This window comes from Dasypus novemcinctus, chromosome 15 (assembly GCF_030445035.2).
Source record: "Dasypus novemcinctus isolate mDasNov1 chromosome 15, mDasNov1.1.hap2, whole genome shotgun sequence".
Taxonomy (NCBI): domain Eukaryota; kingdom Metazoa; phylum Chordata; class Mammalia; order Cingulata; family Dasypodidae; genus Dasypus; species Dasypus novemcinctus.
In genome coordinates this window covers 104521367-104548128 of record NC_080687.1, presented here as the reverse complement: position 1 = coordinate 104548128, position 26762 = coordinate 104521367, and the positions used below count along the sequence as shown (strand labels likewise).

Genomic DNA, 26762 nt, shown 5'->3' with positions numbered 1-26762 from the left:
ATAAGATTGTCATTGATCTAATAATCCATCTGGAGATACAAAACAAAATTTAACAGGTACATAATGAATAATCTAAATTTTAAAAAAGAAAAGTTAAAAATGATGTTCTAAGTTTGAACCAAATAAGTAATTTTCAAATCAGTTTTTCAACATAACAGATGAGAAAAAAATTGTTTTGAAATGTGGAAAATGTGTAAGGTTTTCTGGATGAAACTAATACAAAGCCTTTTAAAATGGATAATATTGGGATGCAATAGGATAGAAGAAGACTATTTTTACCTGTGGGACATATTATACTGATGAAAAGGAAACATGTGTGAGGAAGGAACATATATAATATAAAATTCAACATAGAGCATACATGTTCACTCAATGATTGAATTGTCAAAAATGAAATTATTTTCAAAGTGTATTTTGAATCATTACTTAAACCAACTGACTTCAAGTCATTAATATTCATCATAAAACAAAAATACATTAAACAGAATACACAACATAAAAAAGTTACAGATTTGTTAAATTCTCTTTAGAAATATATAATTAAAAAAAGATAATTGATAAAACTTTTTAAACTCCTTAAGGTTCAACATGACAAAAATTCTAAGCTGCAATGACAAATGCTTTTTAGAAAGGTGAAGAACATTTGAAGTCATTTGGTCATTAGGAGAAATGACCATTGCATAGATTATGTGGATGACTTACTTGTCTTTATAAGAAGATCCAGAAAGGTCAGTATAGAAGTTATGCATAGAAAATGGGTTTTGGAGCAAAATTGTAGAGATAATTGAGTGAAATAAAGTATTTGTCTTTGAAGTGGAAGTATTGAAATGTAGCTACAGGCTTTTAAGCAGAAAAAAAAAGTGATATTTTCAAATTCTATTTTGGAAATATTGATCTGGCAGTGATGTACAGTGGGTTGGGGATGACCCTGATGTCAAGAGTTCAAATATTGGATATTTGTAAAGTTCTTCTCAGAAATGAATGCATTATAAACTAGGGTTGTATAGTGTGGATAGACTAATAATGACTAAAATAGCATAATAATTGAATAATGACTTTTATATGGAAAAGGGAATATGATAAATATGATTCCATTCTTCTAGATGAGAATCTAGGAAAATGTAACATGACAGAATATATTTCTCATTGTGAAACATTTTTGTGTGACTTACCAATCTTTCAATTCAAAATTTGTTTCACCCTCCCCTATATAAATGTTAGCCAAATGACATTCTCTTCTGTTGATTTTGAAATAATACCTTGGGCTTTAATAATGAGTTCCCAGAAAACCCTGAAATTGAAATTATTCATGATTTTCTTAGAAAAGGCATTAGACTGGATGGTATATGGCCCACATTAAGGGCAAAAATGAGTAGGGTGGACAAATAGGTCCCCATGATCTTTCAGTTCTTACATTTTTTGATTCTCAGATAAACTGTTTTAAACTTCTCATTTTTCTCTTAGCAGATGTTCCCCCTAGAGATATGGGAAGGGCCAATGACAGTACCCTGGTGGGTTTCATTGTTCTCAGTTTCTCAGACCACCCTCGCCTAGAGTCTGTGCTCTTTGTATTTGTCCTTTTCTTCTATCTCCTGATGCTTGTGGGAAACTTCATCATCATCATTACCTGGTACATGGATCCTCCTCTCCACACCCCCATGTACTTTTTCCTAAGTAACCTCTCTTTCCTGCACCTCTGCTTCACCACTAGCCTTGATCCTCAAACCCTAGTTAACCTGGAGGACCAGAGAAGACCATCACTTATGGATGTTGTGTGATCCAACTCTACACCTCTCTAGCCCTGGGCTCTGCAGAGTGCATCCTTTTGGCTGTGATGGCCTTCCATCTCTATGCTGCTGTCTGCAAACCTTACACTATACTATGTAGTCATAATGAACATGTGGCTATGTCAGCAGCTGACATCCATCTCCTGGATGAGTGGTTTGGCCAATTCTTTGATTCATGCTACCTTCACCTTGCAGTTGCCTTTCTGTGGCAACCACCAGTTGGATCATTTTGTTTGTGAAGTACCAGCTCTACTCAAATTGGCTTGTGTGGACACCACCATTAATGAATTGGTGCTTATTGTCATTAGTGTCCTGATCCTCCTAATCCCTCCAGCACTCAGCCTTATCTCCTATGGCTTCATAACCCAAGCCATTCTGAGGATCAAATCAGTGGAGGCAAGACATAAAGCCTGTAGCACCTGCTCCTCCCACCTCATTGTGGTGATCATTTTTTATGGCTCATTATCTACATGTATCTCCAGCCAAGTGACAGTTACACCCAGGACTGAGGCAAATTTATCTCTTTTCTGCAGTCACCCCTCAGGTTGAAGTGTGGTTTGCTGGCCTGGCAGGGGAGCGGCCGCGGCAGGCCAAGCCGCTGCCCCCATAATAGGGTGGCTGGTCGGACTCACCGCCACCCCTGAAGGGAGCTCGGCATGGGCGCAGAGTGCCCTCGGGTCTCCCCTTCTTGGCAGCCATGCTTCCGCGGCCGCCCCTCCTCCCGGATGGCGCCACACGATGCCTGTGGGGCGGCACCCTTCTTCTTCTTTCTCCCTGTGCAGGCGCAGGGCGGAAAATTCCAGTCTGCCCTTTTCCCCTCCCCCGACAGCAGCAACAGCCAGGCGTGGGTGGGAAACTCAAGTCTGCCCTCCACCCCAGCAACAGCAGCCACCAATCCCTAAACCCTGCCCCTTCCCCCAGCAACAGCAACAGCCAATCCCTAATCACCACCCCTCCCCTGTCCAGTACTGCCCACTGACCTTTCGCCCGCAACCAATCAGAACAGGGCGTGGCTTCGACCAATCAGCCTTCCCCAGCCCCTATAAAACTGTTGCCTCTCCCTCAATAAAGTGGACTTGCGTGTTTACCTTGTCTCCGCGGTAGTTCTTCTGCCGTGCGCCCTCCAGTCCTGAGAGCCCCCAACAAGGGCCTGGCCTCCCTTGTCCCCAGTTCGTTGCCTGCTTCTCCAGGCGACCCCTTCGTCGTCGGCTTCTCCGGGCGACCCCTTCGTCGCCGGCTTCTCCGGGCGACCCCTTCGTCGCCGGCTTCGCCGGGTGACCCCGTCAGCCGAACCGCGCAACCCCTTGTGAGACCGATCCCTCGTCTGCTGCCGGACTGACCCCTCGTCCCAAGTGGGACCGACCCCTCGTCCCAAGCGGGACCGACCCCTCGTCCCAAGCGGGACCGACCCCTCATCCAGAGCTGGACCAACCCCTCGTCCGCAGCCAGACCCCACCTCTACCGACCGAGCAAGCCGCCTCACATTTCTACACCATGCTGACTTCTACCTTAAATCCTATCATCTACACTGTAAGGAACATGGATGTGAAGGAGGCTCTGAAGAAACTTCTCTCAGGAAAACTGTGTTCCTCCAGATGTGATATGCAAGGAAGTGGTTACAAGTCATGTGCTTTTATCCAACTTTTATTTAGACAAACTCATAGTTCTTAATTTTACACCAGTTGAATTGGTGCTCTCTTATTTTATATATAAGGGCTTTCCCCTTTCTTATGTGTAATTATGCAAATTGAGTACATGTTTACTTAAATCAGAACTTGAGACATAGAAAAGAAAGCTCTGAGTGGATATAAGCTATCATACTTGCCAGCAATCTTTTATTTCTGCCACTTATTTTCCAATGCTTTAAAAAATCGAATGTTGCCAATTGTTTGCTTAGGAATTTTTTTCTTTTCATTGAATTTTTCAAGTTTTTTTTTTCAGGTTTCTGATAAACAACCATCTTATATTTACTTATAAAATCTCCCATTAACATTTCATGCTGCAGAAGAAGAAAGTTCTGTATTTTACCTTAACCATGGTGGAAAAATATCTGCTCATAGTTCAGATTTAGTGATCAGTTGGATATCATACTAACTACTATTTCCCTTAATCCATTTATCATTAAGAATTCCAAGAAGGAGTGAGAGAAATGAAATGTACTAAATACATTATTTTTACATAAACTTAATGAATGTATCTGATTGTGTGGTCTGTAAGTCACTGACAGCGCATGGTAGATATAGGCATTTTAGGAGAGAAAATAATGAAACAATTTTATTCCAAGTCATTTAATATGTTAGGAGTATAAAAGTAATTGCAATTTAAAAAACACCAGTATATTCTTAATAGTGAATATTGTTAAGGATAATGAGGAAATGTTTGTTTTAGTCAAGTATTATAAAATTATCTCAGCAAATCAAGAAAATACTACAGATGAGATAGCACTGGCTTCTGATTTTTTTTTTTTGTAAGTAAACACACAGACACTCCTTCAAAGATACAGTGCCAATCTGGTTTGGCTGGGACAGGAATTCTCTAAGTGAGTGTCTGTGTGTTATAGTAGCTGAAAAAGAACATGGTGAACTCAGAAATATAATATAAATAGCTAAAGACAAATCTTATTGGATTGAGAATTAATTCAGTCTTTGTTCCTAGTATGTGCTATCTTAAAAAGAGTGTGATGAGTTATTGAAAAACTTTTTTCTGTGTTTTTGTGTAATTTACAAGAAAGCGGTGACTTTTCTCATAAATTAATTAAGGCTTTTCTGTTATCAAAATAGGCATGAACTAATGTGTATAATATGTTTTAGGTTGAAAGATATTGATTTTATTGTTAAATGGGTAGAATAAAGATTGGTGTAGCAAAAATGAGTATATCACACAATTAATATAAAGCCCATAAAATCAGCTTCAAAAGAAATAAGTACAAGCAATCTGTAACTTGCTTTTATCAAAAGATAGGGTTGAACCTTTCACATTATCAATAGCTTATAACATGAAAGAGCATTAATTACATAATTGGTTTATGTAAGGCCAAGCAGTTGGGCACAATTACCTTATCAAGCTGACACAATAGTCTAACCATCACAAAGTTCTAACCTGTCAATAATTGCATGCACATTTAGAGATGCATCAGAGTAAAACAGTATCCTGGCATGGAGATTTGGTTGCTCTTGTAACATATAGCATTTTCTAAAAATAACTAAAATTATGACTCATAACATTATAATGTTGTTTAATAACATGCAGATTATGATGAGGACTTAACATGGACATTGAGAACATTACCAAATCTCTATTAATTCCATACAATTTTAAAATATTTATATGAATAACATTTTATCCATACAGATTCAACCTACAAAAGGTTAGGAAATCCCTTTTGATTTGAAAACACTTCCCATGCAACTGGTAATATATTAATAAATTTAATTATTCCTCACATCTCTCTTTTACAAGGAGTGATAAAAAATCCTCTGTGACTTTCCAGAGTCCCACTAGAAAATGCCGAATACAATTTGAATATATATTAAACTATTATTTAGGGTTTGTCTTGGACCAGGCAAACTGCCAAGTCATCAGATTTGAATATTACATTTAATAGGAAACTGGGTCATAGTGAAACAAGATTTGATTACTTATTATCCAAGGGTAGAGAAGACATTTATTTTAAAAGTAAGCATTTTGTAAAATAATAAAGGATGATAAAAAGTCAATATAAACATCAAAAACTATATTCTGGTATGGTATAGAAATTTGTCTTATTGTCAGAATTCCAAAAGGGAAAAAAAGTTTCTATTTTCAAACCATGACCAGTATAGTAATCCAAGGCAACTTCATTATTTTAATAAAAAGAAAATCATACTCTAGTTTTTTGCATGAATTCACTGTTTGATATGAAAGCTCTTAAAAATTACACATAAGTCTATCAAATCTTAGCATTGACTGCAACAAATAAAATTCATTTCTACAATCTTTCTATAGCATTCTACATTCATTTAACCTTTCTCCTACCCATTTTCTTTCTCATTTTTTAAAAAATCAGTCATTTTACTTCAGTACTACACAACACTCCTTTTCCTTAACAAAGTACATCCTACATACTTTATTTTTTTTTTAAAGATTTATTTATTTATTTAATTCCCCCCCCTCCCCTGGTTGTCTCTTCTTGGTGTCCATTTGCTGCGTCTTGTTTCTTTGTCTGCTTCTGTTGTCGTCAGCGGCACGGGAAGTGTGGGTGGCGCCATTCCTGGGCAGGCTGCACTTTCTTTTCATGCTGGGCGGCTTTCCTCATGGGCGCACTCCTTGCGCGTGGGGCTCCCCCACGCGGGGGACACCCTTGCGTGGCGCGGCACTCCTTGCGTGCATCAGCACTACGCATGGCCAGCTCCACACGGGTCAAGGAGGCCCGGGGTTTGAACCGCGGACCTCCCATGTGGTAGACGGATGCCCTAACCACTGGGCCAAAGTCCATTTCCCATCCTACATACTTTAGATATCTACCTCATACCTGCATACTGTGAGTTATCAAAAACATCTGTGAATTATCTTCAAACATCCTAAATAACACAATTATTCTTAAAATAAAGTTTGTCAAAGTAAGAACTCAATTTTGCTAGGCATAAACTTACATTTTACATCATTTTAAATATCTAATGTTAACTTATTTTATTAGTAAACCTATATGAATTTAAGGAGAACATACCTGAATAGAATATAATTGTAGGTTTTTATTGTAGTTAACACTGATAGTTTAGGAGACATAGCTGTTATAGGGAATTAATTTCTGAAACAGTTTTCTGGAGGCAAGCAGGAGAGGTCTGGTTCATTATTATGGCTAAGCTACAATTTAATTGCAGGTTTATAAAAGCACCCATCACTTTTCTATTTTTCCTCCATTGCAGATAAAAATCCTCTTTTTCTTTCATGACATTTCAAAATAAGGAACTATGCCAGGCTTTTAGTCAGGTTGCATTTGAAGTTGGTTGTTCATAATTTTAGACAATTACTACAATTGTTTAATTTGTCTAAAGCATAATCCTGGAAATTGGACAATGGTGCTAATGGATATTTTTCTTTACATACTGGACCTTCTGAAATTCAGCAATTTTATTCAATCCCCCATCTCAAGGATATAAATATGTTTTAATCATGATTTGTCTACTGTCTACTGTTGCAATAGTATTATTAGAGGAAAAATAACTCCAAATTGGGGAATTCCCTTGTATATTATAGTTGGTTTGTTTCTTTGATATCACCTATGAATAATTCTCTGAAACAGTAATGATATATCTCAAGATTAGTAGCATTCCTAATTTTTTCTGTCCCATATGATAAATTTAAGCAAACAGAATAGTATGAAGGTATCTGAGTCTAGTGTTCATTCTACATAATTTTGTAGATACCTGAAAATCTGTGGTATATGAATCTAGATGCCAAAGATTGGAAATATAAAGATAATAAATTGATCTAATGTAGGTAACCAAGATTGAGATATTTCTTGATCTCAATTTGAAAGGATAGCTAAGACATTTATAGGTAAAAGAGAGTTACAATTGTATTCTGTAGAAATCTTTAAGATAAAATAAAATAAATAAAAATGGTCCTAAAATCCAATGGAAATGTAGAGATCAACTGTGCAGTTTTTATGATGAATACTTTCTGAAACATATTAACTTGGTATTATGAACCAGCTACATTGCTTGCTGAACATTATAATATATTACTATGTATCATCTGTCTCACAATAGATGAGGAATAAATAATTTTGCTCAGTATGGTATTCTCCACATTTTAAAATTGTGAAGTAAATACTTTTTGGATATCCTGAGGAATAAGAAACAGAGAATACCCAGAAATCTCTCTAATGGCCAAGGCTATTCTACCAACCATGGTGGATTTTGAAGGTGAAGCTGTACAGTAAATTTAGCACAGTGAATCATAAGAATTTCTACAGTCTGGGATAAAGGGATATCCAATAAGATTAAGTGCTGATTTCTCACCAATACCCATGGAGGCAAGAAGACAGTGCTATGATATCTTTAAGATACTGCAAGACAAAAACTTACATCTAAGATTCTTATACCTTAGGAATATTATCTTTAAAAAATGAGGTCGAGTTTAGAATATTCACAGACAAACAGAAACTGAGAGAATTTCTAACCAAGAGACCAGATTTTCAAGAAATACTAAAGGGTGTACTAGAGCCTGAAGAGAAAAGACAGGAAAGAGAGGCCTGGAAGACAGTCTAGAAATGAAGATTATAATAATAAAAGTAACTAAAAGTGTCAAAAGAGTAGTGAAAATAAAATATGACAGATAAAACCCAAATATGTAGGAATAAACTTAACTAATGATGTAAAGCACTTGTAATCAGAAAACTACAGCTCATTGTTAAAAGAAATTAAAAAAAGACCTAAATAATTGGAAGAACATTCCATGATCACAGATTGGAAGACAAAACATCATTAAGATGTTAATTCCTGGCCTATGGTGTGGACATTGACCATGAGGTGCAGCGGTGCTCAGAGATATATTCACCAAGTGCAATGAATGTCTCATGATGAAGGAGGTTGTTGTTATGGAGGGAGGAGTGGGGTGAGGGGGGTGGGGGTATATGGGGACCACATATTTTTTAATGTAATATTAAAAAATAAATAAAGACAAAAAAATGTCAATTCCATTCAAGTTGATATTCAGATTCAATGCAATTCCAATAAAAATTCCACCAACATTTTAAAAATAATTTGAAAACACAGTTAGCAAACTTACTTGGAAAAGTAAGGGGTCTGAATTGCCAGAAACATCTATAAAAGGAAAAGTGAGACTGGAGGACACTCATCTCTGGTATTTAAATCATATTACCTAGCTACAGTGGTAAAAAGAGCATGGTACTGGCATAAAGACAGACATATAGACCAGTGGCCAAATTGATGGTTCAGAAACAGACCCTTACATGTATAGTCAAGTGATTTTTGACTAGCCTGTCAAACCCACACAGCTTGGGCAGAACAGTTCAATCAATATATGGTGCTGAGAGAAATGGATATCCATAGCCAAAAGAAGTAAAGAAAACCCTTATCTCACACCTTATCCAAAAATTATCTCAAAATGAATAAAAAATCTAAATATAAAAGGAAGAACCATAAAGTTTCTAGAGGAAAATGTAGGAAAATATCTTCAAAGACCTGGTGGTAGGTGATGAATTCTTAAAGGAGATAAGACAAGGACTGAGATAGACTACTGATGTTTAATATATGTAGAAGTTTTAATTAGTTTTAGTGTAAAAGTGTAGAAATGTACAGAGTTGATTACATGTAGTTGAAATATAGTGAGAAGCAGCTGGTTTATAAATGGGGATGTGGTTGAAAATGGTAGTCTAAGGATATAAATGCCAATTGACAGAATGCTAGAGAATAATCTAGGAACTGAACAGCACAGTAAACCAAGAGGTGGACTGAGAAGTGTGGTTGATGGTACAGATGCAAGAATGTCCTCTGTTAGCTAGCGCAAATGTATTTCACTATTGCAGGTGGTGGGAATGTGGAGAAGCATGGGAAAAATACATCTGGTAGACTGCGGTTAGCAGTAGTAATGTAATATTCTTGCATCTATGCCAAAGAAGTAGTTTGTTGATGATGGGGTAGTATGGAAAATGTGTACCAAATGTACACTATGGATGTGGTAATAATCAGATTATGAGATAATCTGTAATAAATGTTCCACCACAGTATAGTGTGTTGATATAGGGGTGTTGTTTGGGAATTCTGCACATGTGCATGATTGTTTTATAATTACAACTTCTGTCATAAAAATATATTTAAAAAATAATAATCGAGTCTGTTGGGCAAAAAATACACCAAATGTAAGATAAGGATTATAATTAGTAGTAAGATTTTGACAATATTCTTTCATAATATGTAAGAAATGTCTCCCGACAATTCAAGATGTTGGTGAAGGGTAGATGTATGGGATCCCTGTATGATGTTAAGCATGTTTGCTCTTTAAATTCACAATTTTTACTATATATACTTATTGTTTATGTATATTCATATATAAATGATATAAAATAATAATAATAACAGGGTGAGTGGGGGGAAAATATGTTGGTTAGTAGTAATATTTTGAGGATGGCCATTTATCATTAGCTAAAAATGTTTAACAACAATGCAAGGTATTGGTAGTAGGGAGAGGTATGAGAGTCCGGTATGATGTTACATATGCTTGTTTTATAAGTTCACAACTCTTACTATACACTTATTGTTTATGTATGTTTATGTATGAGTGATATACTTCAATAAATTAAAAAAGAATAAACTTGCAAAAAATAAAATAAATAGTAAATAATAATAATAATAAAACTTGTCCTTTGAGTATAAAGGTGAATAAACTATTGCCTAACACAAGATCCTGAAGTTGCTTCCCTGTGTTTATTTCTAAGAGCTATATAGTTCTGTTTCTTATATGTAGGTCTTTGTTGCATTGTGATTTGGTTGCTGTATATGATGAGAAGTAGGGAACCACCTTCATCCATTTGTACATAGACATAGAGTTTCCCAAGGCCATTTTTTGGAGAAACTATTATATCCTCATTGAGGGGACCAACAGTTGGCAATAAATATGAAGGCTGACAATTGAACTCAATTTCAATGGTTAGTATGTCTCTCCTTATGCCAGTACCATGCTGTTTTGATTATGATGGCTGTGTAATAATTTTTAAGATTGGGAAATGTGAGTCAAGAAACTTCATTTTTGTTTTTCAAGATGGTTTTGTCTATTTGAGGAAACCTCTTCCATATAAATTTGATGATTGGCTTTTCCATTTCAGCAAAGAAAGTTGTTGTATTTTATTGGGATTGCACTGAATGTATAAATTACTTTAGGTGAAGTGTTTTAAAATGTTCCAGGGTTGAATGTGATGTTCCATCAAGAGCTAGTTATTTTTCTTTAATGTGGGAATTATTAGTGGAATTTTATTTTAGTAGCAAACCCTACATATTTAACATAACACAAAGGACAAGTATTAAAACAATATTGAGTGGCAGATTTGGCCCAGTGGTTAGGGCATCTATCTACCACATGGGAGGTCCGCGGTTCAAACCCCAGGCCTCCTTGACCTGTGTGGAGCTGGCCCACGTGCAGTGCTGATGCACATAAGGAGTGCCCTGCTGTGCAAGCGTGTTCCCCACTTAGGGGAGACCCACACGCAAGGAGTGCACCCCGTAAGGAAAGCCACCAAGCGTGAAAGAAAGTGCAGCCTGCCCAGGCATGGTGCCACACACACGGAGAGCTGACACAACAAGATGATGCAACAAAAAAAGAAACACAGATTCCCATGCTGCTGACAACAGCAGAAGTGGACAAAGAAGACGCAGCAAGTAGACACAGAGAACAGACAACCGGGGTGGAGGGAGGGAAGGGGAGAGAAATAAATAAATAAATAAATCTTTTAAAAAAACAATATTGGTATTTCTCAAACTGATCTAACTGATTTAAATGTGTGAAAATTTTCTGGATGAATAAATTCAATTGCTCAGAGAAATCTGAAGAGAAGAAAATGAAAGCAATATATTGTAATGCCTAAACTACAAGGGTTATGAATACAAATCACCTCTAAATTTGTTTAGATTTTATTCCAGTATAAACAAGACTCATTATTAAGGACCACACATAATAATAATTATGACATGATGGACATAAAACAGTATATATCATGTAATGTATTCTTATTTACATTACATATACAAAAATTAGTATTCAGCATTTTGTCATTGATTTGTATCAGTTCAATTAAAGAACAGGATTCAACGAAATCATTCTTTTTAACATATTGGGCACCCCCAGGGTGGGAGTCAAACTCCTCCCTGCTCTTTATGTGGGTCTCCCACTGATACAATACACTATCACACTCGTACATTCTCTAGAAGACTAGCCCAGGTCACCTGTTCACAAATGCCCCCATCCAACTCCCAAAACCAGTAATCCTTGTCATATTGCCAAAAAAGATTTTTCAGCATTGTAGTTTCAACCAGGTACCCACCAATTCCCAGTGTTCACCTGCTCCCTTCCCCAAACCTCTCCCTACTTCCATGGAGCATCCCAACCATCCTCCCCACCCTACATCCTCCCCACCCTATCCCCAATCAAGCTTGCACCACTCATCCCAATAGCATCCCTACACACCTGCCATATCCCTTCTCTGTACAACTACTCAATTTCACTTTATCATAGATTTCACCCATTTCTATTTCCTATAACCCTATCTTTCAGACTCTAGTCCTCTATTGACTCAATTTGCTTAGTTTCATATCAGAGAGGTTGTGTAATATTTGTCCTTCAATGTCTGGCTTGCTTCACTCAACATAAGGTCTTCAAGATTCATCCATGTTATCCTGTGGATTAGTATTCTATTCTTTCTTACAGCTGAGTAGTATTCCATTCTATGTACATATCACATTTTTATATGCAGTCATCTTTTGATGAGCAAAAGTTGATGATTGCAACTTTTGGCAACAGTCAATGGTGCTATGAACATTGGTGTGCATATATCTCTTCATGTCCTTGCTTTCAGTTCTTCTGGATATGTACCCAGCAGTGAAATTTCTGAGTCATATGGCAGATCTATAGTTAATTTTTTGAAGAACTGCCAAACTGTCTCCATAATGGCTGGACCATTCTACATTCCCACCAGCAGTGGAAGAGGGTTCCCATTCCTCCACATCCTCTCCAAACACTTGTACTCCTCTGTTTTTTTAATGGCTGCCAGTCTAATGGGTGTAAGATGGTATCTCATTTTAGTTTTATTTGCATTTCCCTAATAGCTAGTGATGTTGAACATCTTTGCATGTGCTTTTTAGTCATTGTATTTCTTCTCTGGAGAAATGTCTGTTCAAATCACTTGCTCATTTTAAAAATGGGTTGTCTTTTTATTTTAAGATATATTAGGCACCTATCAGATACATGGTTATCAAATACTTTCTCCCATTGGACAGGCTGCCTTTTCACTTTCTTGACAAACTCCTTTGAGGTGCAAAAGTTCTAATTTTGAGGAGGTCCCATTTATCTCTTTGTTCTTTTGCTGCTTGTACTTTGGGTGTGAAGTTCATGAAGACATTTTCTATTACAAAGTCCTATAGATGCTTCCCTACATTATCTTCCAGGATCTTTAAGGTCTTTCCTCTTTTATTTAAATCTTTGATCCATCTTGAGTTGATTTTTGTATAAGATATGAGATGGTGTTCCTCTCTCTTTCTTTTAGGTATGAATATTCAGTTCTCCAAGCACCATTTGTTGAAGATACCATTCTCTCCCAATTGATTGGACTTAGTAGCATTGTCAAATATCAGATGACTGTATATATGAGGATCTATATCAGAACTCTCAATTCAGTTTCATTGGTAAGTATGTCTATCATTTTGCCAGTACCATGCAGTTTTGACCACTGTACCTTTGTAGTATGATTTAAAGTCAAGTAGTGTGATTCCTCTAATTTTATTTTATTTTTTCAATATGCCTTTGGTATTTAGGACCTCTTCCCCTTCCAAATAAATTTTATAGTTATTTTTTCCTATTCAGTAAAAAAATGCTGTATTGATTTTTATTGGGAGTGCAGTAAATCAGATTAATTTGGGTAGGATAGACATCTTAATGAAGTTAATTCATCCTATCCATGAATAGGGAATATTCTTCCATTTATCTAAGTCTTCTTTGATTTCCTTTAACAGTGTTGTGTAGTTTTCTATGTATAAGTCATTTATGTCTTTAGTTAAATTTATTCTTAGGTATTTGATTCTTTTAGTTACTATTGTAAATGGTATTCTTTCTTGTTTTATGCCTCAGATTGCTCGTTTTTGGTGTACAGAAATGCTACTGATTTTTGCACATTGATCTCATAACCCGCCTCTTTCCTGAACTCATTTATAAGCTCTAGAAGCTTTGTTGCAGATTTCCCAGGGCTTTCTATATATATAGGACCATGTCATCTGCAAATAGTGAAATTTTGACTTCTTCCTTTCCAAGTTGAATGCATTTTATATCTTTTAATTGCCTCAGTGCTTGAGCAAGTACTTCTAACACAGTGTTAAATAGGAGTTGTGATAGTGAGCATCCTAATCTTGTTCCTGATCTCAGAGGGAAAGCTTTTAGGATTTCATTATTGCATATGATGTTTGCTGTGGGTTTTCCACATATATCCTTTATCATGTTCACAAAGTTTCCTTCTATTCCTATTTTTTTGCAATCTTTTCATCAGGAGAGCATACTGTGTTTTGTTGAACGCTTTTTCTGCATCTATAGAGATGATCATTTGATTTTTTTCTTTTGATCTGTTTATGTGGTGAATTACATTAAGTGGTTTTCTTATGTTGAACCATTCTTGCAAACCCACTTGTTCGTGGTGTATAATTTGTTTGATTGTGTTGTTGAATACTATTAGCAAGTATTTTGTTGAGGCTTTTAGCTTCTAGGTTCATTAGAGAGATTGGTCTGTAATTTTCCTTTCTTGTGACATCTTTGGCTTTGGTATTAGGGTAATGTTGGCATCATAGAATGAGTTAAGCAATGTTCCTTCTATTTCTCTTTTTGGAAGAGCTTAAGTAGTATTAATGTTAGTTCTTTCCCAAATGTTTGGTAGAACTCACCTGTGAAACTGTCTAGTCCTGAGCTCTACTTAGTTCAGATGTTTTTGATGACAGATTCTATCTCTTTATTGTGATTGGTCTGTTGACTTCATCAAGTTCTTATTTCATCAATGTAGGCTGCATGTGTGTTTCTAGGAATTTGCCCATTTCCTCTAGATTATCCTTCTTGCTGGCATATAATTTTTCAAAGTATCCTCTTATGATACTCTTTGTTTCTCTGGGGTCAGTGGTGATAATCATCTCCTCATTTCTTATTTTGTTTATTTGCATCTTCTCTCTTTATTTCTTGTTAGTTTAACTGAGGGTTTTTCAATTTTATTGATCTTCTTGAAGAACCCCAGCTTTTGGTTTTGTTTATTTTTTCTAGTGCTTTCTTATTTTCTATTTCATTTAGTTCTTCTCTGGTCTTTGTTAATCTCTTCTTTCTACTTCCTTTGGGGTTAGTTTATTTCTTTTTCTAATTCTTCCTGGTTTGCAGTTAGGTCTTTGATTTTAGCTCATTCTTCTTTTTTGATATGTGTATTTATGGCTATGAATATCCCTCTCTGTACAGCTTTTGCTACATCCCATAGATTTTGCTTTGTTGTGTTATCATTTTCATTTGTATCAAGGTAGTTATTGTTTTCTTTTGAAATTTCCTTCTTGGCCCACTGTTTTTCTAAGAGTATGTTGTTTGACTTCCATATCTTTGTGCCTAATCTGATTCTTTGGCCCTTACTGATTTCCAGCTTCATTCTGTTGTGGCCAGAGAAATAACTTTGTATAATTTCTATCTTTCAGAATTCACTGAGAATATTTCTGTGGCCTAGCGTGTTGTCTTTCTTGGAGAATGATCCAAGTGCACTCAAGAAGAATGTATATCCTGTTGTATTTGGGTGTTGCATTCTATATATATTATGTTTATGTCCTCTGATTTATTATTCAAAGTCTTTGTTTCTTTATTGATTCTCTGTTGAGATGTTCTGTCTCATGGTGATAATGGTGTACTAAAATCCCCCACTATAACTGTAGAGGCATCTATTTCTCCAATTAGTTTTTCCAGTGTTTGCCTAATGTTGCATTTTGAGGTACCCTCATTAGTGCTTAAATGTTTATGATTGTACTTTCTTCTTGAAAGATTACACCTTTTACTAATATTTTGTGTCTGTCTTTGTCTCTTACAACAGTTTTGCATTTAAAATCTATTTTATCCAATATTAGTATAGCTAGTCCTTCCCTTTTAAAGGTTATTGTTTTCTTGTAAGATTGTTTTCTACCCATTTACTTTCAGCCTCCTTAATCCCTGCATCTAAGGTAGTTTTCTTGTAGACACCATATACATGGGTCATATTTCCTTGTCCATTCTGCTAATCTTTGTCTCTTTCCTGGTGAGTTTAATCCACTAACTTTCAGTGTTATTACTTTCCAGGAATTACTTACATTAGGCATTTGGGGGGTTTTATATGTGTCATATGTTGTTTTTATTTCTCTTTTTATGTTTTTACTTTTTCTTTCACTCTCCTTCAACTCTCTCACTCCTGTTTTTTCCTTTCACCTGCAGAACTGCCATTAGTATTTCTTGAAGGGCAGTTTTCATATTGGCGTACTCTCTTAATTTCTATTTATCTATGAATATTTTGAACTCTCCATCATTTTTGAATGCCAGCTTTGCTTGATAGAGAATTATTGGCTGAAAGTTTTTTTGCCTTGCTGTTTTTGGTGTCTGTGTTGTCTTCTCTTCTCATTTTCTCTCATCTAGTATTCACTGGGATTTGATCCTGGAGACCCCTGATGTGGAGAGAGGTTCCCTATCAATTGTGCTACCTCAGTTCCTGGTTTCTGCTGTGCTTCACCTTGACTCTCCCCTTGTCTCTCTTTTGATGTGTCATCATCTTGCTGCATGATTCAGTTGCATGGGCACTGGCTCATCATGCAGGCACTCATGTGGGCACTGGCTCGCTGTGTGGGCATGATTATTTTTCTTCTTTTTCGCCAGGAGGCCCCAGGGAATGAACCCAGGTCCTCCTATATGGTAGGCAGAAGCTCTATCACTTCAACCACATCCACTTCTCTGAAAGTATTTTTATTTTAGTACATTAACTATGTCATTGCACTGCCTTCTTGCCTCCATTGGTTCAGATGAGAAATCAGTGCTTAATCTTATTGAGCTTCCCTTGTATGTGACGGTTCTCTTTTCTCTTGCAGCTTTCAATATTTTCTCTTTGTCTTTAACATTGGACAGTTTGACAAGTATATATGTCTTAGAGTAGGACTGTTGGGATTTATACTGTTTGGGGTGTGCTGTGCTTCCTGGACATGTACATTCATCTCCTTCAACAGGGTTGTGAAGTTTTCAGCCATTATTTCCTCCAACAATCCTGTCCTCTTTCTCTTCTCTTTTCAATCTGGGATGCCTATGATGCATATGCTTGTGTGTTTTGTGTTGCCATTCAAATACCTAAATCCCTGCTGGATTTTTTTCTATTCTTTTATCTATCAGTTCTACTGTTTGATTTCAGATGTACTGTCTTGCACATCACTAATTCTTTCCTCTGCCTGTTCAAATCAGTTGTTATTTGCTGAGAGTATATTTTTTATTTCTTGGATTGTGCCATTCATCACCATCATATCCATTATCTTTTTATATATACTTACAATTTCTTCAATATGTTCTCTCAGTGTCTTCTTAATATCTTTAATCTCTTCCTTCACTTCATTAAGGTGGTCCATGATATTTATTTGGACAGCTTTGATTAGTTGTTCAATGTTCTACATCTCCTTCTGGTTTTTAGCTCATTCATTGGACTGGGCTATGTCTTCCTGTTCCTTGGTATGGTTTATAATTTTTTGTTGCTGTCTGGTCATCTTTTTATCTTGATGGGTTTATTCAGTTGATTAGCTTCTCTCTCTACTCTAGGATTTTATTTAGTTGCTCTTTTTGTGTGTGTGTTAAGTTTTCCCTTTGACACTTCATTCTTCTTATTCTACTTCCTTGCTGTTGTCTATGTTCTTTTGAAAGATAAAGATAAGGGCCAGAGAAAATGAAAGAGGTCAGATAAGAAAAAGAATAATAGTAATAATTATAATAAAAATTAGAAGAGAAACCATATAAGACCTAAGAAAATGGATATTTAACTCATGTAAGCAGTGTAGAGTAATAGGAATAATAATGTGGTGTACCTAAAATTAAATTGGGAATCCAAATTGTGAAGAATATATAAAATGAATCAAAATGTCAGAATGATGAGGAAAGCTGGAAAGAGAAAAGAAAGGATCAAAAGAAAAAACTTAATAAAAGAAAGAAAACAGAATAGATGACTTAGAAATAAAAACCAGATAAAATGGAAGACTAAACAAAGAGAGGTGGAGTGTAAAAATAACAACAGAAAGCAGAAGATAGAAAGGTGAAGGAAGGAAAAGAGATATCTTTGGTAGACAAAATCAGTATACACAGAAAAGGGGAAATTAGGAAGACAAACAAGCCAGTAGCACCTACTTTTAAAAGGAGGGGTGGAAGAGGAAAGCAAAACAAAAAACAAAAAAGCAAACAAACCCATAAGCAAGCAGTCAAGCAAAACCTAAGGAAAAATAATCTTCCCTCTTAGACCCCTATGGAGCCTCTCAGGCTGCTGTTGCTTATCAGTCAACCAACCTGCAGCCTACTCTCCACAGGTTTTGAAGGAAGTTTTAGTGACTAAACTAAGTTATATTTTTATAAAAGTAACATTTTTGCTTTTTTAGGAAAAAATTAGAGATCCAAGAGAAGCTAATGCAAAAATAATGTCTATGTTTTCCCTCTCCTGAAGTATCAGCTGGGTGTTTGATATCCCAGTAGATCACTGCTCTATGAAGAGCTGGGACTCAAACTAGGAACCTCATATATTCAAGGTGGAAAATCCTCCATTGAGCTAACCTTTCTTATTGGGTCAGTTACTTCTTCAGAAAACTATCCAGTCATTTCCCCTTGGGCAGGTTTGGCTCTTTGCAGGTGGATAGATTCTGCTGATTAGGAGTCTGTCCCTGACCCCTTTCTATTATTGTTTTCTCTCCCAGGGCAGCAGGACCCAAGAGCCTGTGTGATGGCATTCCCCCTCACCTCTTCTGGTCAGGTTGAGTTCCCTTTTGGAATTCAAATGGGATCTTGGTGACTGAACTCAATGCAGAAAAGAAATTCTCAACCCTCTTCCAGACCACCCCCTCCTTCTAGGGAACCCTAAATAGGCTCTTCAAAGCTTATTAAGTGCTTCCTACTGCCTGTCTCCCTTAGGGGAATGGGAATTTTGATAATTTTCAGCATGGAACTAGTCAATTGCCTGACTTTGTCCTCCCTCTGCCCAAGTTTCTCTATCCCAGGATGGTGAGGTAAACCAGGCTGCCCAAGCAGATTTGCCTTGCCTCTCCCCTCTTCCTGGGGCCACCTCTTTCTAAGTGGTATGCTCCTCAGAGCTCATAGGGGTTCCAGGCAACCAAACTCACAAAAAGGAAATCCCTGTCCATCCTTTGCCAGAACCCTCCCACTCCTGGCAGGAGTCAGGCTAGCTGCAGCATTTTGCCTTAAGGATGGGACCCAGCCCAGCAGTCCTGCAGCCTCCAATGTCAGAGGCAAGAAACCTAGGGCCTTACCTTTGAGCAATTTTTTCCCTTTGTACAGGTCTCTCCAGATCAGTGCCCCGAAGCTTTCTGCTCCATGGGTTCCCAAAACAGCCTACTCAGTCAGGATCCTGCTCCCACTCAGTCACTTTTTGGGAGAGAAATGGTGAGTGCACACTTGCACTGATGTTATCTTGCCACCTCCCCCCTCTAATGTGTTTTTTATCTTACCTTATCATGTCTTCCATTCCCATGAGAGCTGTTACTTTTCTATTAGGTTTTCAAGTTCTTCTTTGTGCTCATTTAATGTTTTCTTGATGTCCTTTATCTCTGTAGCCATATTGTCTTTCTACTCAATTTGATTTTGGAAATTTGTGGGAATCTCATTGACTGTTGTCTCAAATCCTGTGTCCTATCTGGGGCTTTCTTATATGCCTTTGCTTGGACCATTTCTTCCATTTTTTTAGTATGGCTGTAATTTTTTGTTGATGTCTAGGCATCTGATTGTGATGGTGAGTTTAATCGGATGCTCAATTTCTCTCTCTTGTATAGGGATTTAGTGGCAGGAGGTTGTGAGTTACTGTTGTTCTTTGATTCTTGGTTTAACCTGTTCTGGGTCTTTAGGATTGTCCCTGTTGTTTGAATCTTGGCCCTGGACTCAGTAAAGCGTTGCAGACCCATTTACAGAGGCCTTGAGGAAGGAACCTGTAAATCCTGGAAAAAGCCTCATGATTACTGACTTTTAATTTCCTCATGTGCATGTCCTTTGTCCACCAGCAGATGCTCTTTGACAGTCCTCTCATTTCGAAGACTGTTTGGAGTGTGTTTGCTGCAACCCAGACTGGATCAATGAGATAGAGGATCCTGCCTGGAGGCTAAGAGCCTTGTAATTAAAACTTTTTCAGAGGCAGCACTCCAACCTCTGTTGTAACCCCCTCCATTTTCCCAAGTAGGAACTAATTCCACTCCCCTCTTCATCCTCAACATCCAGTCCTGGTCAGTAGGAGGGAGATTGTGAGGGTCAGATCTCTTTACTCCAATTCAGGCTCCCAAGGCAAAAACTCTGGCCCCACCCAGACTGAAAGGGCTTATGGGACACAGCAAACCAAATTTATGCACAAAAGCTGAGTCAGCCTGGGGCCCATTTGCCTGCGGCCACTGACCCTCAGGCTTGAGAATTCAAATGTGTCTCTAGGATCAGAGAGGTCGGTCAACAGTTGGAGCTGTAGCTTTTAACTCATAGTTTTCCATTATAATTCTTTTCTTTTACCCCTCTCTCTTCTGGGCAGTCTTCAGCCTTCCTGTGGTGTCCTAAATCCTAAAAGATTTTTTACAAGACATTTCTGCATTTCTGCTTCTCCTTTAGCTACATTTCTAGGAGATAAGGGAATTCATAACAGTTTTTGACTTAGCCTATTTTGTGTAATATTAATTTACCTACTCCAGTTCTCTTTTGGCAACCAGGTGAATGGCATATTTTTCCATCCTTTCACTTTATGTGTGTCAATGTCTTGAGATCTAAAGTGGTTCACTTGCAGACAGCACATAATTTGAAAATTTGTTTTTATCTCTTGTGCCAAGCTCTGCCTTTAAGGGAGAGTTTAATATATTTACATTTAAAGTAATTGCTGCTATAACTTACTTCTGCCAATTTGCTATTGAATTCCTTTATGTGTTATACCTTTTTATCCCTCATTTCCTTCACTACTGCCTTCTTTTGTGTTTAGTTGTATTTTATAGTGCTTGGTTTGATTCCCTTCTCACTTCTTTTGTACTTCTTATGTATTATCTAAGCAGTTAACATGGAGATTACAACTAAAAGCCTAACCTACATTTATAAAAATTCAGTATGAATAGCAGTATGACTTCTATAGCATGGTAAACTCTGTTCTTATTTAGCTAGCACCTTCTTTATGCTGTTATTACATTTCTATTCTTTGTGTTCCCAATAACATGTATATATGATTATGAATTTATCTTTTAAAGCATGTAAGAAATTAAATGTGGAGTTACTAATGAAAAAAACACAATTATACTGGTTTTTATATTTCCCTCTGTAGTTGTCTTTACCAGAAATATCTATTCCTTCATTTTTGTTTGCTTTACCTTCTAGTGCCCTTCCTTTTCAGTCTGAAGGAAGCTTTTCATAGTTTGGCATGACAAATTTACTAATAATGAGCTCCCTCAGCCTTTCTTTACTTGAGTATTTCTTAATTCCCCCTTCACATTGGATGATAACTTTGGTAGGCATAGAAATCTTCTTTGACATATTTTTCCTTTTAACAAGTTAAATATATCTTCTTACTGCCATCCCGTATCTGTGATTTCTGATGTGAAATTGGCTTTTAGTCTTATAGGATCATTTGAAGATAATGCAGAACTTTTTTTCTTAAAGATTCTCTCTCTGTTTTTGCCTTTGGGCAGTTTGTTTAAAATGAGCCTCATTTTGGATATCTTTGGATTATCTTGCTTGAAGTTTGTGAAAATTCTTGGATGTGTAGATAGAGGTTTACCTTCCAATTTTTGAATGTTGACCACCATTCATTCAATATTATTCTTGTTTCTTTCTCTCTGTTTCCTTCTGGTACTCACATAATATTTATGTTGGTTGTCTTGATGATATTAACCATGTCCCTTCATGTCAGTTATTTTCTTAATCTTTTTATATTTGTGGTCCTCATAATAGACAGTTTCAGTTTTCCTTTCTTCTAGTTCACTGGTTTGTTCTGCCTGCTCAAATTTGTTATTGAGCCCCTATAGTGATTTTTCATTTGATTCAATTTTGTGCTTCAGAATTTTTATTTGTCTCATTCCCATGGCTTCTCTTTATACATATTCTAACATTTCCTGCATTGTTTTCTTAGTTTCTTTAATTTGTCAATGGTTTCATTTAGATAAGTGAGCATATTAGAAAGCTGATTTAAAATTCTCTTTTTTTCCTGCTATATTCAATGGCTGGGATTCTTCTGGATTGGTCTCTGTCAATTTATGTTTTAATTTTCACTCTTCATTCTTCAATCTTCCTTCTTGTCTCTGGAAAAAAATGCTCTATGGATGTTTTGTATGGTTATTCCTAAATGCAGAATTGATGAAACATCTGGGAGTTAGCCAGAAAGGAAGGATGGCACATAGGACTTTTAGATGAGATTCATTTTACTGGCAATATAAAATGTTTGTGGAAAGTCTATAAATTATTCAGTCAAGTTAATTTATACCCTATTAAGTTCAGTGGAAATCTAAATCAATCACAAGTTACTGATAAAGTCAAACTAATTCTGTGAAGATGGCAGATCTCAATTGAAATATCACTAGATAATAATAGACTCTACTCTACAATTAATAATATTTTAAAGACAATACTTATGATATGCCAGGAATTCTCCAATGTATTTAACTTTATTAAAAATATAAAATAATTTTAATACTCACAAACAAGCACAAACTTTTATTATCCACATTTGACTTATCAGGGTACTGAAATACAGACACTCATAGTGTGGAGTCAATGTATTTGAGCCAAAAGATTTTGAGCCCCTGATTTTAATCACAATGCTCCATTGCTTGCTCATGGCATATCACCAGAGAATGTGTTTCTTTAGTACAAAAGTTTAAAATGTTGTGTTAAAGAGGTACATGGCTTAAAGGGTTTTTTTTAACAATACATATATCAATGTTTAAAAGTCTTAAATTGAGGATATCTGATGCAAATTTAAAATAGGAGTGTATCATATATAATAGGAGAAAATTCTTCAGTTTCACTTTTTGAAATCAAAGTATTTTAAGTGTAAGTATTTTATTCACTTCTTTAATAAGTAGGCATAATGGCTTTGGCTCTGTAGATGAAGTAATCAGTTCAATCCTAACTCCCACATTTTCTAACTGTGAACATGGGTAAAGTTTCTTACTCTCTCAATCTTATTTTTCTTTTCTAAAATGAGAGTGATTATACCAAATATAGTTTTCATAAATGTTATATAAGATATTATATTTAAAGTGATTAGGACCATGGGTGATATGGGAAATCTACTGGGTCCATTTCATTATGAAGCACTGCTACAAAGTATGCTCACTTTTTTCACTTGACTATTAGCATAATAAGAGTGCAAAATGTATTTTCTGATTTAGAATAAAGTGCACCACCATAATATCACATTAATTTTCCACAGTCTCATTTTCTTAACTATTATCTAAGTTAAAAGTTGGCATTTTGTGATGACAAATCAGACTATAACTATTGTGATATCCACAGATAATGTTACATTAAATTTTCCCACCTTATTGCCAGATACAAGCAATCAGTGCATGACACCTTGGGAAAACCAAAAGGAAAATCAGATACTATTAGTAATGAATGCATCAAGGCTATCATCTATTTAAAGACTTCTGTCACACACACTGGATAATGAGAGTGAAAGAACTGTACACATTTATTTCCCATTTCATAAATCATAATATTAACCTAGACAGAATGAGACCTTATGATCACTCACATTTTGATGGCATTCAAATCCATACAGTGAAATTTTTGCACAAAAGGATAATGATCCAAATAAAAACTTCATGTGACCTTACATACTTTCACTATAAAGACTTAAGTTAATGGCAACCGATCAATGTGGGAGCCAGAAGAATAGACTCTGAAGTCAGATAGAAAAGATCAGCCAAATACTTACAAAATGGCAAATATTATGCTTGTCTCAGAGTTTGTCCTACTGGATTTAGAGGGGATCTAGGGAGGTAGATCATGTTATTTCTCATGGTTTTGATCCTGTACATTTTGGCTGTTGTTGGGAACTTTGGCATGTTTGTGATTATCAGGACTGACTTCCACCACCATACTTCCAAGTACTCTTCTTTCCAAATCTATTACTTGCTGGACATCTGCTATTCCACAGTTGCACCCCGGGTTCATTTGGCAAAAGACTATGATCAAAAGGAGAAAATATTATAAAGAGATATTTTATAGCTAAGAGATTCAAAGTGTGCTGGGATGTCATTCTAGAGATTATGCTTATGCACATCCCAGGAGGATCTAATTGAATGCCCCAGTGGACAGTGTCTCAAGCTGGGGTGCTCCTGTGTGATCTAGAGACACTATAGGCAGGGCAGACAATGTCAGAAATCAGGCACCCTGGCAGTGGGCCTTATATTGATATATATTTCCCTGAAGACACAGATTTAGACTTAATTTAAGTCCCCTTTACATGGTTCTTCTGTCCTTTTTCTTTTAAACTATAATTACCATTATAATCATTAAATATACATACAAGACTTAAATCTTTGGCCTGTTCATAAGCTGTTTAGTCTTGAATCTCAGCAGAGTTGCAACACTCACTCTCCAGTTCATCAGACTCACCCAGGACAACAAGCAAAATGATGATAATGGACAACACCTATCAAAAAAAACCCAAAGATTATCTAAAACCTGAAGCAAGATCATATCATCTTTCTGCCCCATGTGATCTAAGCCCCCTCTCAATCAGAAACAGAGTGGAAATCACCCTCCCCAAACCCTCAAGACTGAGGAATAACTAAACAAAAAGGGAAAATATAATTATGGACTAAAGCAGACATTATTCTAGTGATGTAAGAACTTGTAACATTGATATAAAGGCAGTGGTTATCAGAGGTTCTGAGGGGAGGCAGAGGGAAGAATAGGTGTAACATGGGGCATTTTCAAGGTACCAGAATTGTTACAAATGACATTACAATGGCTCATACAGGCCATTACACATTTTGTCAAAACCTATAAAATTGGGTGGGCCAAAATGTAAACTAGAACATAAACTATAGTCCATGGTTAGTAGCAATACTTTAGTATGTGTTCATCGATTGTAACAAATGTATCACCAATCAAAGATGTTGTTAATGGGGAAGAGTTTGAGAGGGGGAGCAGGTGCTATATATGGAACTTCCTCAATATTTTTTATGTGTAATATATGTGGTAAAAAGCTTCTTTAAAAATAAAAGTGAAATAAAATAAAAATAAAAAATACATGTTTTGAGAGTTCCAGAAGGAGAAAAGAAGGGAAAGGGGCAGAAAGAGTATTTGAGGAAATAATGGCTGAAAATTTCCTAACTGTCATGAAAGAAATGAACTTACAAGTCCAAGAAGTGCAGCATACCACAATCATAATAAATCTGAATAGACCTACTCCAAGACAAATACTACTCAGAATGTCAAATGTCAAAGATAAGAAGAAAATTCTGAAAGCAGCAAGGGAGAGGCAAACCATCACATACATGGGATACCTAGTGGATTTCTCATCAGAAAACAAGGAAGTGAGAAGACAGTGATGATACAATTTGGATACTGAAAGAGAAAAACTGCAAGCCAAGAATTCTTTATCTGGCAAAATTTTCCTTCAAATATGAAGGTAAGTTTAAAATATTCACAAACAAACAGAAACTAAGAGAGTTCATAAAAAATGAACCTACCTTTGCAGGTAATATTAAAGGGAACCTTACACTCTGAAAGGAAAAGATAGGAGTGAGAGGCTGGGAGTAGAGTATAGAAGACAAGAATCACAGAAAGAATAACCAAAAGAATAAAAAGCCAGATGACAATAAGATATGACATATGAAAACCAAAAAATAAAATAGTATAAGTAAATAATGCATTTACAGACATTTTATTGAATGTGAATGGATTAAATTCCTGAATCAAAAGATATAAGCTGACAGAAGGGATAAAAACTATGAACCATCATATGCTGCCTACAAGAGGCTCACATTAAACCCAGAGATATAAACTGGCTGAAAGTGTAAGATTGGTAAAAGATATTCCATGCCAACAGTAACCAAAAAAGAGCAAGGGTAGTCACAATAATATCAGACCAAACAGACTTTAAATGCAAAAAAGTTATAAGAAATACAGAAGGCCATTATATATTAATAAAAGGGACAATTCACCAGGAAGTAATAACAGTCATAAATTCCTATGCGCTGAACCAGGTGCCCCAAAATACTTGAAGCAAACTCTGGGAAAACTGAAGGCAGAAATAGACTGCTCTACAGTAACAGTTGCAGACTTCAACACATCACTCACATCATTAGATAGAACAAGTAGACAGAAGATCGGCCAGGAAACAGAGAACTTGAACAATATGATAAATGAGCTAGAACTAACAGACATATGTGGAATGTTGCACCTAAATTCAGCAGATTATACGTATTTCTCAAGTCTCATGACTCTTTATCCAAGATGGACCATGTTATCTCACAAAGCAGGTCTCAATAAATATAAAAGGACTGACATTAAACAAAGCATTTTCTCAGATCATAGTGGAATGGACCTTGAAATCAATAATATTTTTTGTCATTTATCCTTTATTTTGCTGTTTAGAGAAGAAGGTTTAGAGAAAAGTCATGAATAAAATACAGTGTCACCATATTCCATTGTATTATTAACACCTTGCATTAGTTTGGCACATTTTTTATACTTCATGAAAAGTCATCATCTACAGAAGTTTTCACTCTTTCCATTGCGCAGTCCTATGCTTGCTTGGTTTCAATTTTAGTTTTATTCTAGTAATATATATACAACCTAAAATTTTCTCTTTTTAATCATGCATACATATGTAATAACATGTCGTTAATCATGTACATGTTGTACATCATCACCATCAATTACCAAAATGTAGGATCAAACCAATTAGAAACTCTGTACAATTTAAGCATTAACTCCTCATTCCCTAGGCTCACCAGAAACCCTGGTGACCAATATTCTACATTCTGACTCTGTTGTGGCAGAGAAAATCATGTGTTT

At 36.2% G+C, this 26762-nt stretch overlaps 1 pseudogene; it reads left to right on the top strand.

The window, feature by feature from the left end:
* The first annotated feature begins 1484 nt into the window (after window positions 1-1484).
* LOC139436514 (olfactory receptor 2G3-like) lies at window positions 1485-3458 on the top strand (annotated as a pseudogene).
* Window positions 3459-26762: the final 23304 nt, after the last annotated feature.